Source organism: Ictalurus punctatus, chromosome 2 (genome assembly GCF_001660625.3).
Source record: "Ictalurus punctatus breed USDA103 chromosome 2, Coco_2.0, whole genome shotgun sequence".
NCBI classification, from domain to species: Eukaryota; Metazoa; Chordata; class Actinopteri; order Siluriformes; family Ictaluridae; genus Ictalurus; species Ictalurus punctatus.
The window spans coordinates 32,673,918-32,692,494 of record NC_030417.2 but is presented as its reverse complement, the minus strand read 5'-3'; the positions used below and the strand labels follow the sequence as shown (position 1 = coordinate 32,692,494).

Here is an 18,577-nt window from a genome sequence, read left to right as displayed (position 1 = left end):
TTTGATGACCGATGAATTTCGGGTTCTTCTAATGGCACACAGATGCTTGTGTCAGAATTGGCGCCAACAGCATGAATCCATGGACGTATCCTGCCTTGTGTCAACAGTCCAAGCCGGTGGAGGGGGTGTAACGGCGTGGGGGATATTTTGTTGTTACACTGTGGGCATGTTAATTCCAGTCGACCATCACTTGAAAGCCACAGGCTATTTGAGGATTGTTGCTGACTAGACAGGGGGAAAACAGATTTTAACCCCAATCTCTTGTTGTGCATTAAAGTGCCCTACCTACAAGAAGCCGCGGATGCAGTGGGCACAAGCTCATCAGCACTGCTCAGCCAAACAGGGGAACGAACGCGGTGTTTTTGATGACCGATGAATTTCGGGTTCTTCTAATGGCACACAGATGCTTGTGTCAGAATTGGCGCCAACAGCATGAATCCATGGACGCATCCTGCCTTGTGTCAACAGTCCAAGCCGGTGGAGTGGGTGTAACGGCGTGGGGAATGTTTTCTTGTTACACTGTGGGCATGTTAATTCCAGTCGACCATCAATTGAAAGCCACAGGCTATTTGAGGACTGTTGCAGACTATGTGCCACAATTCACCCCATCAACTACTGACTACGTCCTAACTATAATGCACCACGTCTCTAAGAACAGTCATCTCAAACTGTTTTCATGAAAATGGAAACAGGTTCTTTGCTCTCCCTTGCCGTTCTCAATCTCAGGATCTGAATACAATACTGAATTGTTTGACATCCATCATGCTATTGGTCATTTCAATATGCATATTCCTGGTCTAGAGTATAAACCACTTAAAGGGAGAGTGTAGAAAGCCAGACAGGGGGCATCCAGATTTGAACTAGGGACCTCTTGATCTGCAGTCAAATGCTCTACCACTGAAAACATACTTCCTACTTCTGTCAGCCAAGAACAAGAAGCCGCGGATGCAGTGGGCACAGGCTCATCAACACTACTCAGCCGAACAGGGGAACGAACGCGGTGTTTTTGATGACCGATGAATTTCGGGATCTTCTAATGGCACACAGATGCTTGTGTCAGAATTGGCGCCAACAGCATGAATCCATGGACGTATCCTGCCTTGTGTCAACAGTCCAAGCCGGTGGAGGGGGTGTAACGGCGTGGGGAATATTTTGTTGTTACACTGTGGGCATGTTAATTCCAGTCGACCATCACTTGAAAGACACAGGCTATTTGAGGATTGTTGCTGACTAGACAGGGGGAAAACAGATTTTAACCCCAATCTCTTGTTCTGCATTAAAGTGCCCTACCGCACAGCAATGCCCCCAAAAAACATACTTCCTACTTCTGTCGGCCAAGAACAAGAAGCCGCGGATGCTGTGGGCACAAGCTCATCAACACTGCTCAGCCGAAAAGGGTAACGAACGCGGTGTTTTTGATGACCGATGAATTTTGGGTTCTTCTAATGGCACACAGATGCTTGTGTCAGAATTGGCGCCAACAGCATGAATCCATGGACGCATCCTGCCTTGTGTCAACAGTCCAAGCCGGTGGAGGGGGTGTAACGGCGTGGGGAATATTTTGTTGTTACACTGTGGGCATGTTAATTCCAGTCGACCATCACTTGAAAGACACAGGCTATTTGAGGATTGTTGCTGACTAGACAGGGGGAAAACAGATTTTAACCCCAATATCTTGTTCTGCATTAAAGTGCCCTACCGCACAGCAATGCCCCCAAAAAACATACTTCCTACTTCTGTCGGCCAAGAACAAGAAGCCGCGGATGCTGTGGGCACAAGCTCATCAACACTGCTCAGCCGAACAGGGGAACGAACGCGGTGTTTTTGATGACCGATGAATTTTGGGTTCTTCTAATGGCACACAGATGCTTGTGTCAGAATTGGCGCCAACAGCATGAATCCATGGACGCATCCTGCCTTGTGTCAACAGTCCAAGCCGGTGGAGGGGGTGTAACGGCGTGGGGAATATTTTGTTGTTACACTGTGGGCATGTTAATTCCAGTCGACCATCACTTGAAAGACACAGGCTATTTGAGGATTGTTGCTGACTAGACAGGGGGAAAACAGATTTTAACCCCAATCTCTTGTTCTGCATTAAAGTGCCCTACCTACAAGAAGCCGCGGATGCAGTGGGCACAGGCTCATCAACACTGCTCAGCCGAACAGGGGAACGAACGCGGTGTTTTTGATGACCGATGAATTTCGGGTTCTTCTAATGGCACACAGATGCTTGTGTCAGAATTGGCGCCAACAGCATGAATCCATGGACGCATCCTGCCTTGTATCAACAGTCCAAGCCGGTGGAGGGGGTGTAACGGCGTGGGGAATGTTTTGTTGTTACACTGTGGGCATGTTAATTCCAGTCGACCATCACTTGAAAGCCACAGGCTATTTGAGGATTGTTGCTGACTAGACAGGGGGAAAACAGATTTTAACCCCAATCTCTTGTTCTGCATTAAAGTGCCCTACCTACAAGAAGCCGCGGATGCAGTGGGCACAGGCTCATCAACACTGCTCAGCCGAACAGGGGAACGAACGCGGTGTTTTTGATGACCGATGAATTTCGGGTTCTTCTAATGGCACACAGATGCTTGTGTCAGAATTGGCGCCAACAGCATGAATCCATGGACGCATCCTGCCTTGTATCAACAGTCCAAGCCGGTGGAGGGGGTGTAACGGCGTGGGGAATGTTTTGTTGTTACACTGTGGGCATGTTAATTCCAGTCGACCATCAATTGAAAGCCACAGGCTATTTGAGGATAGTTGCAGACTATGTGCCACAATTCACCCCATCAACTACTGACTACTTCCTAACTATAATGCACCACGTCTCTAAGAACAGTCATCTCAAACTGTTTTCATGAAAATGGAAACGGGTTCTTTGCTCTCCCTTGCCGTTCTCAATCTCAGGATCTGAATACAATACTGAACTGTTTGACATCCATCATGCTATTGGTCATTTCAATCTGCATATTCCTGGTCTAGAGTATAAATCACTTAAAGGGAGAGTGAAGAAAGCCAGACAGGGGGCATCCAGATTTGAACTAGGGACCTCTTGATCTGCAGTCAAATGCTCTACCACTGAAAACATACTTCCTACTTCTGTCAGCCAAGAACAAGAAGCCGCGGATGCTGTGGGCACAGGCTCATCAACACTACTCAGCCGAAAAGGGGAACGAACGCGGTGTTTTTGATGACCGATGAATTTCGGGTTCTTCTAATGGCACACAGATGCTTGTGTCAGAATTGGCGCCAACAGCATGAATCCATGGACGTATCCTGCCTTGTGTCAACAGTCCAAGCCGGTGGAGGGGGTGTAACGGCGTGGGGGATATTTTGTTGTTACACTGTGGGCATGTTAATTCCAGTCGACCATCACTTGAAAGCCACAGGCTATTTGAGGATTGTTGCTGACTAGACAGGGGGAAAACAGATTTTAACCCCAATCTCTTGTTCTGCATTAAAGTGCCCTACCTACAAGAAGCCGCGGATGCAGTGGGCACAGGCTCATCAACAATGCTCAGCCGAACAGGGGAACGAACGCGGTGTTTTTGATGACCGATGAATTTCGGGTTCTTCTAATAGCACACAGATGCTTGTGTCAGAATTGGCGCCAACAGCATGAATCCATGGACGCATCCTGCCTTGTGTCAACAGTCCAAGCCGGTGGAGTCGGTGTAACGGCGTGGGGAATGTTTTCTTGTTACACTGTGGGCATGTTAATTCCAGTCGACCATCACTTGAAAGCCACAGGCTATTTGAGGATTGTTGCTGACTAGACAGGGGGAAAACAGATTTTAACCCCAATCTCTTGTTCTGCATTAAAGTGCCCTACCTACAAGAAGCCGCGGATGCAGTGGGCACAGGCTCATCAACACTGCTCAGCCGAACAGGGGAACGAACGCGGTGTTTTTGATGACCGATGAATTTCGGGTTCTTCTAATGGCACACAGATGCTTGTGTCAGAATTGGCGCCAACAGCATGAATCCATGGACGCATCCTGCCTTGTGTCAACAGTCCAAGCCGGTGGAGTTGGTGTAACGGCGTGGGGAATGTTTTCTTGTTACACTGTGGGCATGTTAATTCCAGTCGACCATCAATTGAAAGCCACAGGCTATTTGAGGACTGTTGCAGACTATGTGCCACAATTCACCCCATCAACTACTGACTACTTCCTAACTATAATGCACCACGTCTCTAAGAACAGTCATCTCAAACTGTTTTCATGAAAATGGAAACGGGTTCTTTGCTCTCCCTTGCCGTTCTCAATCTCAGGATCTGAATACAATACTGAATTGTTTGACATCCATCATGCTATTGGTCATTTCAATCTGCATATTCCTGGTCTAGAGTATAAACCACTTAAAGGGAGAGTGTAGAAAGCCAGACAGGGGGCATCCAGATTTGAACTAGGGACCTCTTGATCTGCAGTCAAATGCTCTACCACTGAAAACATACTTCCTACTTCTGTCAGCCAAGAACAAGAAGCCGCGGATGCTGTGGGCACAGGCTCATCAACACTACTCAGCCGAACAGGGGAACGAACGCGGTGTTTTTGATGACCGATGAATTTCGGGTTCTTCTAATGGCACACAGATGCTTGTGTCAGAATTGGCGCCAACAGCATGAATCCATGGACGTATCCTGCCTTGTGTCAACAGTCCAAGCCGGTGGAGGGGGTGTAACGGCGTGGGGGATATTTTGTTGTTACACTGTGGGCATGTTAATTCCAGTCGACCATCACTTGAAAGCCACAGGCTATTTGAGGATTGTTGCTGACTAGACAGGGGGAAAACAGATTTTAACCCCAATCTCTTGTTCTGCATTAAAGTGCCCTACCTACAAGAAGCCGCGGATGCAGTGGGCACAAGCTCATCAACACTGCTCAGCCGAACAGGGGAACGAACGCGGTGTTTTTGATGACCGATGAATTTTGGGTTCTTCTAATGGCACACAGATGCTTGTGTCAGAATTGGCGCCAACAGCATGAATCCATGGACGCATCCTGCCTTGTGTCAACAGTCCAAGCCGGTGGAGGGGGTGTAACGGCGTGGGGAATATTTTGTTGTTACACTGTGGGCATGTTAATTCCAGTCGACCATCACTTGAAAGACACAGGCTATTTGAGGATTGTTGCTGACTAGACAGGGGGAAAACAGATTTTAACCCCAATCTCTTGTTCTGCATTAAAGTGCCCTACCTACAAGAAGCCGCGGATGCAGTGGGCACATGCTCATCAACACTGCTCAGCCGAACAGGGGAACGAACGCGGTGTTTTTGATGACCGATGAATTTCGGGTTCTTCTAATGGATTTTAACCCCAGATTTTAACCCCAATCTCTTGTTCTGCATTAAAGTGCCCTACCTACAAGAAGCCGCGGATGCAGTGGGCACAGGCTCATCAACACTGCTCAGCCGAACAGGGGAACGAACGCGGTGTTTTTGATGACCGATGAATTTCGGGTTCTTCTAATATAATGGCACACAGATGCTTGTGTCAGAATTGGCGCCAACAGCATGAATCCATGGACGCATCCTGCCTTGTGTCAACAGTCCAAGCCGGTGGAGGGGGTGTAACGGCATGGGGAATGTTTTCTTGTTACACTGTGGGCATGTTAATTCCAGTCGACCATCACTTGAATGCCACAGGCTATTTGAGGATTCTTGCACACTATGTGCCACAATTCACCCCATCAACTACTGACTACTTCCTAACTATAATGCACCACGTCTCTAAGAACAGTCATCTCAAACTGTTTTCATGAAAATGGAAACGGGTTCTTTGCTCTCCCTTGCCGTTCTCAAACGCAGGATCTGAATACAATACTGAATTGTTTGACATCCATCATGCTATTGGTCATTTCAATCTGCATATTCCTGGTCTAGAGTATAAATCACTTAAAGGGAGAGTGAAGAAAGCCAGACAGGGGGCACCCAGATTTGAACTAGGGACCTCTTGATCTGCAGTCAAATGCTCTACCACTGAGCTATACCCCCACGTTAACTCCACTGCGCAGCATCACTGCTGCTTTGTATAGGATGGTCCTTTGTAGTGCAATCAAAGCCAGTTATAATCATGTCACAGCTAAGAGTACCTCAATACAGACAAGAGCCAGAAAGGGGGAAAACAGATTTTAACCCCAATATCTTGTTCTGCATTAAAGTGCCCTACCGCACAGCAATGCCCCCAAAAAACATACTTCCTACTTCTGTCGGCCAAGAACAAGAAGCCGCGGATGCTGTGGGCACAGGCTCATCAACACTGCTCAGCCGAACAGGGGAACGAACGCGGTGTTTTTGATGACCGATGAATTTTGGGTTCTTCTAATGGCACACAGATGCTTGTGTCAGAATTGGCGCCAACAGCATGAATCCATGGACGCATCCTGCCTTGTGTCAACAGTCCAAGCCGGTGGAGGGGGTGTAACGGCGTGGGGAATATTTTGTTGTTACACTGTGGGCATGTTAATTCCAGTCGACCATCACTTGAAAGACACAGGCTATTTGAGGATTGTTGCTGACTAGACAGGGGGAAAACAGATTTTAACCCCAATCTCTTGTTCTGCATTAAAGTGCCCTACCTACAAGAAGCCGCGGATGCAGTGGGCACAGGCTCATCAACACTGCTCAGCCGAACAGGGGAACGAAGGCGTTGTTTTTGATGACCGATGAATTTCGGGTTCTTCTAATGGCACACAGATGCTTGTGTCAGAATTGGCGCCAACAGCATGAATCCATGGACGCATCCTGCCTTGTATCAACAGTCCAAGCCGGTGGAGGGGGTGTAACGGCGTGGGGAATGTTTTGTTGTTACACTGTGGGCATGTTAATTCCAGTCGACCATCACTTGAAAGCCACAGGCTATTTGAGGATTGTTGCTGACTAGACAGGGGGAAAACAGATTTTAACCCCAATCTCTTGTTCTGCATTAAAGTGCCCTACCTACAAGAAGCCGCGGATGCTGTGGGCACAGGCTCATCAACACTACTCAGCCGAACAGGGGAACGAACGCGGTGTTTTTGATGACCGATGAATTTCGGGTTCTTCTAATGGCACACAGATGCTTGTGTCAGAATTGGCGCCAACAGCATGAATCCATGGACGTATCCTGCCTTGTGTCAACAGTCCAAACCGGTGGAGGGGGTGTAACGGCGTGGGGAATATTTTGTTGTTACACTGTGGGCATGTTAATTCCAGTCGACCATCACTTGAAAGCCACAGGCTATTTGAGGATTGTTGCTGACTAGACAGGGGGAAAACAGATTTTAACCCCAATCTCTTGTTCTGCATTAAAGTGCCCTACCTACAAGAAGCCGCGGATGCAGTGGGCACAAGCTCATCAACACTGCTCAGCCAAACAGGGGAACGAACGCGGTGTTTTTGATGACCGATGAATTTCGGGTTCTTCTAATGGCACACAGATGCTTGTGTCAGAATTGGCGCCAACAGCATGAATCCATGGACGCATCCTGCCTTGTGTCAACAGTCCAAGCCGGTGGAGTGGGTGTAACGGCGTGGGGAATGTTTTCTTGTTACACTGTGGGCATGTTAATTCCAGTCGACCATCAATTGAAAGCCACAGGCTATTTGAGGATTGTTGCAGACTATGTGCCACAATTCACCCCATCAACTACTGACTACGTCCTAACTATAATGCACCACGTCTCTAAGAACAGTCATCTCAAACTGTTTTCGTGAAAATGGAAACAGGTTCTTTGCTCTCCCTTGCCGTTCTCAATCTCAGGATCTGAATACAATACTGAATTGTTTGACATCCATCATGCTATTGGTCATTTCAATCTGCATATTCCTGGTCTAGAGTATAAACCACTTAAAGGGAGAGTGAAGAAAGCCAGACAGGGGGCACCCAGATTTGAACTAGGCACCTCTTGATCTGCAGTCAAATGCTCTACCACTGAAAACATACTTCCTACTTCTGTCAGCCAAGAACAAGAAGCCGCGGATGCTGTGGGCACAGGCTCATCAACACTGCTCAGCCGAACTGGGGAACGAACGCGGTGTTTTTGATGACCGATGAATTTCGGGTTCTTCTAATGGCACACAGATGCTTGTGTCAGAATTGGCGCCAACAGCATGAATCCATGGACGCATCCTGCCTTGTGTCAACAGTCCAAGCCAGTGGAGGGGGTGTAACGGCGTGGGGAATGTTTTCTTGTTACACTGTGGGCATGTTAATTCCAGTCGACCATCACTTGAATGCCACAGGCTATTTGAGGATTCTTGCAGACTATGTGCCACAATTCACCCCATCCACTACTGACTACTTCCTAACTATAATGCACCACGTCTCTATGAACAGTCATCTCAAACTGTTTTCATGAAAATGGAAACGGGTTCTTTGCTCTCCCTTGCCGTTCTCAATCGCAGGATCTGAATACAATACTGAATTGTTTGACATCCATCATGCTATTGGTCATTTCAATCTGCATATTCCTGGTCTAGAGTATAAATCACTTAAAAGGAGAGTGAAGAAAGCCAGACAGGGGGCACCCAGATTTGAACTAGGGACCACTTGATCTGCAGTCAAATGCTCTACCACTGAGCTATACCCCCACGTTAACTCCACTGCGCAGCATCACTGCTTGCTTTGTATAGGATGGTCCTTTGTAATGCAATCAAAGCCAGTTATAATCATGTCACAGCTAAGAGTACCTCAATACAGACAAGAGCCAGACAGGGGGAAAACAGATTTTAACCCCAATATCTTGTTCTGCATTAAAGTGCCCTACCGCACAGCAATGCCCCCAAAAAACATACTTCCTACTTCTGTCGGCCAAGAACAAGAAGCCGCGGATGCTGTGGGCACAAGCTCATCAACACTGCTCAGCCGAACAGGGGAACGAACGCGGTGTTTTTGATGACCGATGAATTTTGGGTTCTTCTAATGGCACACAGATGCTTGTGTCAGAATTGGCGCCAACAGCATGAATCCATGGACGCATCCTGCCTTGTGTCAACAGTCCAAGCCGGTGGAGGGGGTGTAACGGTGTGGGGACTATTTTGTTGTTACACTGTGGGCATGTTAATTCCAGTCGACCATCACTTGAAAGACACAGGCTATTTGAGGATTGTTGCTGACTAGACAGGGGGAAAACAGATTTTAACCCCAATCTCTTGTTCTGCATTAAAGTGCCCTACCTACAAGAAGCCGCGGATGCAGTGGGCACAGGCTCATCAACACTGCTCAGCCGAACAGGGGAACGAAGGCGGTGTTTTTGATGACCGATGAATTTCGGGTTCTTCTAATGGCACACAGATGCTTGTGTCAGAATTGGCGCCAACAGCATGAATCCATGGACGCATCCTGCCTTGTATCAACAGTCCAAGCCGGTGGAGGGGGTGTAACGGCGTGGGGAATGTTTTGTTGTTACACTGTGGGCATGTTAATTCCAGTCGACCATCACTTGAAAGCCACAGGCTATTTGAGGATTGTTGCTGACTAGACAGGGGGAAAACAGATTTTAACCCCAATCTCTTGTTCTGCATTAAAGTGCCCTACCTACAAGAAGCCGCGGATGCTGTGGGCACAGGCTCATCAACACTACTCAGCCGAACAGGGGAACGAACGCGGTGTTTTTGATGACCGATGAATTTCGGGTTCTTCTAATGGCACACAGATGCTTGTGTCAGAATTGGCGCCAACAGCATGAATCCATGGACGTATCCTGCCTTGTGTCAACAGTCCAAACCGGTGGAGGGGGTGTAACGGCGTGGGGAATATTTTGTTGTTACACTGTGGGCATGTTAATTCCAGTCGACCATCACTTGAAAGCCACAGGCTATTTGAGGATTGTTGCTGACTAGACAGGGGGAAAACAGATTTTAACCCCAATCTCTTGTTCTGCATTAAAGTGCCCTACCTACAAGAAGCCGCGGATGCAGTGGGCACAAGCTCATCAACACTGCTCAGCCAAACAGGGGAACGAACGCGGTGTTTTTGATGACCGATGAATTTCGGGTTCTTCTAATGGCACACAGATGCTTGTGTCAGAATTGGCGCCAACAGCATGAATCCATGGACGCATCCTGCCTTGTGTCAACAGTCCAAGCCGGTGGAGTCGGTGTAACGGCGTGGGGAATGTTTTCTTGTTACACTGTGGGCATGTTAATTCCAGTCGACCATCACTTGAAAGCCACAGGCTATTTGAGGATAGTTGCTGACTAGACAGGGGGAAAACAGATTTTAACCCCAATCTCTTGTTCTGCATTAAAGTGCCCTACCTACAAGAAGCCGCGGATGCAGTGGGCACAAGCTCATCAACACTGCTCAGCCAAACAGGGGAACGAACGCGGTGTTTTTGATGACCGATGAATTTCGGGTTCTTCTAATGGCACACAGATGCTTGTTTCAGAATTGGCGCCAACAGCATGAATCCATGGACGCATCCTGCCTTGTGTCAACAGTCCAAGCCGGTGGAGTGGGTGTAACGGCGTGGGGAATGTTTTCTTGTTACACTGTGGGCATGTTAATTCCAGTCGACCATCACTTGAAAGCCACAGGCTATTTGAGGATTGTTGCAGACTATGTGCCACAATTCACCCCATCAACTACTACTTCCAAACTATAATGCACCACGTCTCTAAGAACAGTCATCTCAAACTGTTTTCATGAAAATGGAAACGGGTTCTTTGCTCTCCCTTGCCGTTCTCAATCTCAGGATCTGAATACAATACTGAATTGTTTGACATCCATCATGCTATTGGTCATTTCAATCTGCATATTCCTGGTCTAGAGTATAAACCACTTAAAGGGAGAGTGAAGAAAGCCAGACAGGGGGCATCCAGATTTGAACTAGGGACCTCTTGATCTGCAGTCAAATGCTCTACCACTGAAAACATACTTCGTACTTCCGTCAGCCAAGAACAAGAAGCCGCGGATGCTGTGGGCACAGGCTCATCAACACTACTCAGCCGAACAGGGGAACGAACGCGGTGTTTTTGATGACCGATGAATTTCGGGTTCTTCTAATGGCACACAGATGCTTGTGTCAGAATTGGCGCCAACAGCATGAATCCATGGACGTATCCTGCCTTGTGTCAACAGTCCAAGCCGGTGGAGGGGGTGTAACGGCGTGGGGGATATTTTGTTGTTACACTGTGGGCATGTTAATTCCAGTCGACCATCACTTGAAAGCCACAGGCTATTTGAGGATTGTTGCTGACTAGACAGGGGGAAAACAGATTTTAACCCCAATCTCTTGTTGTGCATTAAAGTGCCCTACCTACAAGAAGCCGCGGATGCAGTGGGCACAAGCTCATCAGCACTGCTCAGCCAAACAGGGGAACGAACGCGGTGTTTTTGATGACCGATGAATTTCGGGTTCTTCTAATGGCACACAGATGCTTGTGTCAGAATTGGCGCCAACAGCATGAATCCATGGACGCATCCTGCCTTGTGTCAACAGTCCAAGCCGGTGGAGTGGGTGTAACGGCGTGGGGAATGTTTTCTTGTTACACTGTGGGCATGTTAATTCCAGTCGACCATCAATTGAAAGCCACAGGCTATTTGAGGACTGTTGCAGACTATGTGCCACAATTCACCCCATCAACTACTGACTACGTCCTAACTATAATGCACCACGTCTCTAAGAACAGTCATCTCAAACTGTTTTCATGAAAATGGAAACAGGTTCTTTGCTCTCCCTTGCCGTTCTCAATCTCAGGATCTGAATACAATACTGAATTGTTTGACATCCATCATGCTATTGGTCATTTCAATATGCATATTCCTGGTCTAGAGTATAAACCACTTAAAGGGAGAGTGTAGAAAGCCAGACAGGGGGCATCCAGATTTGAACTAGGGACCTCTTGATCTGCAGTCAAATGCTCTACCACTGAAAACATACTTCCTACTTCTGTCAGCCAAGAACAAGAAGCCGCGGATGCAGTGGGCACAGGCTCATCAACACTACTCAGCCGAACAGGGGAACGAACGCGGTGTTTTTGATGACCGATGAATTTCGGGATCTTCTAATGGCACACAGATGCTTGTGTCAGAATTGGCGCCAACAGCATGAATCCATGGACGTATCCTGCCTTGTGTCAACAGTCCAAGCCGGTGGAGGGGGTGTAACGGCGTGGGGGATATTTTGTTGTTACACTGTGGGCATGTTAATTCCAGTCGACCATCACTTGAAAGCCACAGGCTATTTGAGGATTGTTGCTGACTAGACAGGGGGAAAACAGATTTTAACCCCAATCTCTTGTTCTGCATTAAAGTGCCCTACCTACAAGAAGCCGCGGATGCAGTGGGCACAAGCTCATCAACACTGCTCAGCCAAACAGGGAACGAACGCGGTGTTTTTGATGACCGATGAATTTCGGGTTCTTCTAATGGCACACAGATGCTTGTGTCAGAATTGGCGCCAACAGCATGAATCCATGGACGCATCCTGCCTTGTGTCAACAGTCCAAGCCGGTGGAGTGGGTGTAACGGCGTGGGGAATGTTTTCTTGTTACACTGTGGGCATGTTAATTCCAGTCGACCATCAATTGAAAGCCACAGGCTATTTGAGGACTGTTGCAGACTATGTGCCACAATTCACCCCATCAACTACTGACTACTTCCTAACTATAATGCACCACGTCTCTAAGAACAGTCATCTCAAACTGTTTTCATGAAAATGGAAACGGGTTCTTTGCTCTACCTTGCTATTCTCAATCTCAGGATCTGAATACAATACTGAATTGTTTGACATCCATCATGCTATTGGTCATTTCAATCTGCATATTCCTGGTCTAGAGTATAAACCACTTAAAGGGAGAGTGAAGAAAGCCAGACAGGGGGCACCCAGATTTGAACTAGGCACCTCTTGATCTGCAGTCAAATGCTCTACCACTGAAAACATACTTCCTACTTCTGTCAGCCAAGAACAAGAAGCCGCGGATGCTGTGGGCACAGGCTCATCAACACTGCTCAGCCGAACAGGGGAACGAACGCGGTGTTTTTGATGACCGATGAATTTCGGGTTCTTCTAATGGCACACAGATGCTTGTGTCAGAATTGGCGCCAACAGCATGAATCCATGGACGCATCCTGCCTTGTGTCAACAGTCCAAGCCGGTGGAGGGGGTGGAACGGCGTGGGGAATATTTTGTTGTTACACTGTGGGCATGTTAATTCCAGTCGACCATCAATTGAAAGCCACAGGCTATTTGAGGATTGTTGCAGACTAGACAGGGGGAAAACAGATTTTAACCCCAATCTCTTGTTCTGCATTAAAGTGCCCTACCTACAAGAAGCCGCGGATGCAGTGGGCACAGGCTCATCAACACTGCTCAGCCGAACAGGGGAACGAACGCGGTGTTTTTGATGACCGATGAATTTCGGGTTCTTCTAATGGCACACAGATGCTTGTGTCAGAATTGGCGCCAACAGCATGAATCCATGGACGCATCCTGCCTTGTGTCAACAGTCCAAGCCGGTGGAGTGGGTGTAACGGCGTGGGGAATGTTTTCTTGTTACACTGTGGGCATGTTAATTCCAGTCGACCATCAATTGAAAGCCACAGGCTATTTGAGGATTGTTGCAGACTATGTGCCACAATTCACCCCATCAACTACTGACTACTTCCTAACTATAATGCACCACGTCTCTAAGAACAGTCATCTCAAACTGTTTTCATGAAAATGGAAACGGGTTCTTTGCTCTACCTTGCTGTTCTCAATCTCAGGATCTGAATACAATACTGAATTGTTTGACATCCATCATGCTGTTGGTCATTTCAATCTGCATATTCCTGGTCTAGAGTATAAATCACTTAAAGGGAGAGTGAAGAAAGCCAGACAGGGGGCACCCAGATTTGAACTAGGGACCTCTTGATCTGCAGTCAAATGCTCTACCACTGAAAACATACTTCCTACTTCTGTCAGCCAAGAACAAGAAGCCGCGGATGCTGTGGGCACAGGCTCATCAACACTGCTCAGCCGAACAGGGGAACGAACGCGGTGTTTTTGATGACCGATGAATTTCGGGTTCTTCTAATGGCACACAGATGCTTGTGTCAGAATTGGCGCCAACAGCATGAATCCATGGACGCATCCTGCCTTGTGTCAACAGTCCAAGCCGGTGGAGGGGGTGGAACGGCGTGGGGAATATTTTGTTGTTACACTGTGGGCATGTTAATTCCAGTCGACCATCAATTGAAAGCCACAGGCTATTTGAGGATTGTTGCAGACTATGTGCCACAATTCACCCCATCAACTACTGACTACTTCCTAACTATAATGCACCACGTCTCTAAGAACAGTCATCTCAAACTGTTTTCGTGAAAATGGAAACAGGTTCTTTGCTCTCCCTTGCCGTTCTCAATCTCAGGATCTGAATACAATACTGAATTGTTTGACATCCATCATGCTATTGGTCATTTCAATCTGCATATTCCTGGTCTAGAGTATAAATCAATTAAAGGGAGAGTGAAGAAAGCCAGACAGGGGGCACCCAGATTTGAACTAGGGACCTCTTGATCTGCAGTCAAATGCTCTACCGCTGAGCTATACCCCCACATTAACTAAACTGCACAGCATCACTGCTGCTTTGTATAGGATGGACCTTTGTAACGCAATCATAGCCAGTTATAATCATGTCACAGCTAAGGGTACCTCAATACAGACAAGAGCCAGACAGGGGGAAAACAGATTTTAACCCCAATCTCTTGTTCTGCATTAAAGTGCCCTACCGCACAGCAATGCCCCCAAAAAACATACTTCCTACTTCTGTCGGCCAAGAACAAGAAGCCGCGGATGCTGTGGGCACAAGCTCATCAACACTGCTCAGCCGAACAGGGGAACGAACGCGGTGTTTTTGATGACCGATGAATTTTGGGTTCTTCTAATGGCACACAGATGCTTGTGTCAGAATTGGCGCCAACAGCATGAATCCATGGACGCATCCTGCCTTGTGTCAACAGTCCAAGCCGGTGGAGTGGGTGTAATGGCGTGGGGAATGTTTTCTTGTTACACTGTGGGCATGTTAATTCCAGTCGACCATCAATTGAAAGCCACAGGCTATTTGAGGATTGTTGCTGACTAGACAGGGGGAAAACAGATTTTAACCCCAATCTCTTGTTCTGCATTAAAGTGCCCTACCTACAAGAAGCCGCGGATGCAGTGGGCACAGGCTCATCAACACTGCTCAGCCGAACAGGGGAACGAACGCGGTGACCGATGAATTTCGGGTTCTTCTAATGGCACACAGATGCTTGTGTCAGAATTGGCGCCAACAGCATGAATCCATGGACGCATCCTGCATTGTGTCAACAGTCCAAGCCAGTGGAGGGGGTGTAACGGCGTGGGGAATGTTTTCTTGTTACACTGTGGGCATGTTAATTCCAGTCGACCATCACTTGAAAGCCACAGGCTATTTGAGGATTTTTGCAGACTATGTGCCACAATTCACCCCATCAACTACTGACTACTTCCTAACTATAATGCACCACGTCTCTAAGAACAGTCATCTCAAACTGTTTTCGTGAAAATGGAAACAGGTTCTTTGCTCTCCCTTGCCGTTCTCAATCTCAGGATCTGAATACAATACTGAATTGTTTGACATCCATCATGCTATTGGTCATTTCAATCTGCATATTCCTGGTCTAGAGTATAAATCACTTAAAGGGAGAGTGAAGAAAGCCAGAAAGGGGGCACCCAGATTTGAACTAGGGACCTCTTGATCTGCAGTCAAATGCTCTACCACTGAAAACATACTTCCTACTTCTGTCAGCCAAGAACAAGAAGCCGCGGATGCTGTGGGCACAGGCTCATCAACACTACTCAGCCGAACAGGGGAACGAACGCGGTGTTTTTGATGACCGATGAATTTCGGGTTCTTCTAATGGCACACAGATGCTTGTGTCAGAATTGGCGCCAACAGCATGAATCCATGGACGTATCCTGCCTTGTGTCAACAGTCCAAGCCGGTGGAGGGGGTGTAACGGCGTGGGGGATATTTTGTTGTTACACTGTGGGCATGTTAATTCCAGTCGACCATCACTTGAAAGCCACAGGCTATTTGAGGATTGTTGCTGACTAGACAGGGGGAAAACAGATTTTAACCCCAATCTCTTGTTCTGCATTAAAGTGCCCTACCTACAAGAAGCCGCGGATGCAGTGGGCACAAGCTCATCAACACTGCTCAGCCAAACAGGGGAACGAATGCGGTGTTTTTGATGACCGATGAATTTCGGGTTCTTCTAATGGCACACAGATGCTTGTGTCAGAATTGGCGCCAACAGCATGAATCCATGGACGCATCCTGCCTTGTGTCAACAGTCCAAGCCGGTGGAGTGGGTGTAACGGCGTGGGGAATGTTTTCTTGTTACACTGTGGGCATGTTAATTCCAGTCGACCATCAATTGAAAGCCACAGGCTATTTGAGGACTGTTGCAGACTATGTGCCACAATTCACCCCATCAACTACTGACTACGTCCTAACTATAATGCACCACGTCTCTAAGAACAGTCATCTCAAACTGTTTTCGTGAAAATGGAAACAGGTTCTTTGCTCTCCCTTGCCGTTCTCAATCTCAGGATCTGAATACAATACTGAATTGTTTGACATCCATCATGCTATTGGTCATTTCAATCTGCATATTCCTGGTCTAGAGTATAAACCACTTAAAGGAAGAGTGAAGAAAGCCAGACAGGGGGCACCCAGATTTGAACTAGGCACCTCTTGATCTGCAGTCAAATGCTCTACCACTGAAAACATACTTCCTACTTCTGTCAGCCAAGAACAAGAATCCGCGGATGCTGTGGGCACAGGCTCATCAACACTGCTCAGCCGAACTGGGGAACGAACGCGGTGTTTTTGATGACCGATGAATTTCGGGTTCTTCTAATGGCACACAGATGCTTGTGTCAGAATTGGCGCCAACAGCATGAATCCATGGACGCATCCTGCCATGTATCAACAGTCCAAGCCGGTGGAGGGGGTGTAACGGCGTGGGGAATGTTTTGTTGTTACACTGTGGGCATGTTAATTCCAGTCGACCATCACTTGAAAGCCACAGGCTATTTGAGGATTGTTGCTGACTAGACAGGGGGAAAACAGATTTTAACCCCAATCTCTTGTTCTGCATTAAAGTGCCCTACCTACAAGAAGCCGCGGATGCAGTGGGCACAGGCTTATCAACACTGCTCAGCCGAACAGGGGAACGAACGCGGTGTTTTTGATGACCGATGAATTTCGGGTTCTTCTAATGGCACACAGATGCTTGTGTCAGAATTGGCGCCAACAGCATGAATCCATGGACGCATCCTGCCTTGTGTCAACAGTCCAAGCCGGTGGAGTGGGTGTAACGGCGTGGGGAATGTTTTGTTGTTACACTGTGGGCATGTTAATTCCAGTCGACCATCACTTGAAAGCCACAGGCTATTTGAGGATAGTTGCTGACTAGACACGGGGAAAACAGATTTTAACCCCAATCTCTTGTTCTGCATTAAAGTGCCCTACCTACAAGAAGCCGCGGATGCAGTGGGCACAAGCTCATCAACACTGCTCAGCCAAACAGGGGAACGAACGCGGTGTTTTTGATGACCGATGAATTTCGGGTTCTTCTAATGGCACACAGATGCTTGTGTCAGAATTGGCGCCAACAGCATGAATCCATGGACGCATCCTGCCTTGTGTCAACAGTCCAAGCCGGTGGAGTGGGTGTAATGGCGTGGGGAATGTTTTCTTGTTACACTGTGGGCATGTTAATTCCAGTCGACCATCAATTGAAAGCCACAGGCTATTTGAGGATTGTTGCAGACTATGTGCCACAATTCACCCCATCAACTACTGACTACGTCCTAACTATAATGCACCACGTCTCTAAGAACAGTCATCTCAAACTGTTTTCGTGAAAATGGAAACAGGTTCTTTGCTCTCCCTTGCCGTTCTCAATCTCAGGATCTGAATACAATACTGAATTGTTTGACATCCATCATGCTATTGGTCATTTCAATCTGCATATTCCTGGTCTAGAGTATAAACCACTTAAAGGGAGAGTGAAGAAAGCCAGACAGGGGGCACCCAGATTTGAACTAGGCACCTCTTGATCTGCAGTCAAATGCTCTACCACTGAAAACATACTTCCTACTTCTGTCAGCCAAGAACAAGAAGCCGCGGATGCTGTGGGCACAGGCTCATCAACACTGCTCAGCCGAACTGGGGAACGAACGCGGTGTTTTTGATGACCGATGAATTTTGGGTTCTTCTAATGGCACACAGATGCTTGTGTCAGAATTGGCGCCAACAGCATGAATCCATGGACGCATCCTGCCTTGTGTCAACAGTCCAAGCCGGTGGAGGGGGTGTAATGGCGTGGGGAATGTTTTCTTGTTACACTGTGGGCATGTTAATTCCAGTCGACCATCACTTGAATGCCACAGGCTATTTGAGGATTCTTGCAGACTATGTGCCACAATTCACCCCATCAACTACTGACTACCTCCTAACTATAATGCACCACGTCTCTATGAACAGTCATCTCAAACTGTTTTCATGAAAATGGAAACGGGTTCTTTGCTCTCCCTTGCCGTTCTCAATCGCAGGATCTGAATACAATACTGAATT

General features: G+C 47.5%; 3 non-coding genes across 3 annotated transcripts; all 3 read right to left on the bottom strand.

The window, feature by feature from the left end:
- Positions 1–5,926: 5,926 nt before the first annotated feature.
- Positions 5,927–5,998, bottom strand: trnac-gca (transfer RNA cysteine (anticodon GCA)). The gene has a single exon. It is a non-coding gene; the product is annotated as a tRNA-Cys (tRNA).
- A 2,505-nt stretch (positions 5,999–8,503) lies between these two features.
- trnac-gca (transfer RNA cysteine (anticodon GCA)) lies at positions 8,504–8,575 on the bottom strand. Its single transcript has one exon. It is a non-coding gene; the product is annotated as a tRNA-Cys (tRNA).
- A 5,877-nt stretch (positions 8,576–14,452) lies between these two features.
- trnac-gca (transfer RNA cysteine (anticodon GCA)) lies at positions 14,453–14,524 on the bottom strand. The gene has a single exon. It is a non-coding gene; the product is annotated as a tRNA-Cys (tRNA).
- Between the last annotated feature and the right edge of the window lie 4,053 nt (positions 14,525–18,577).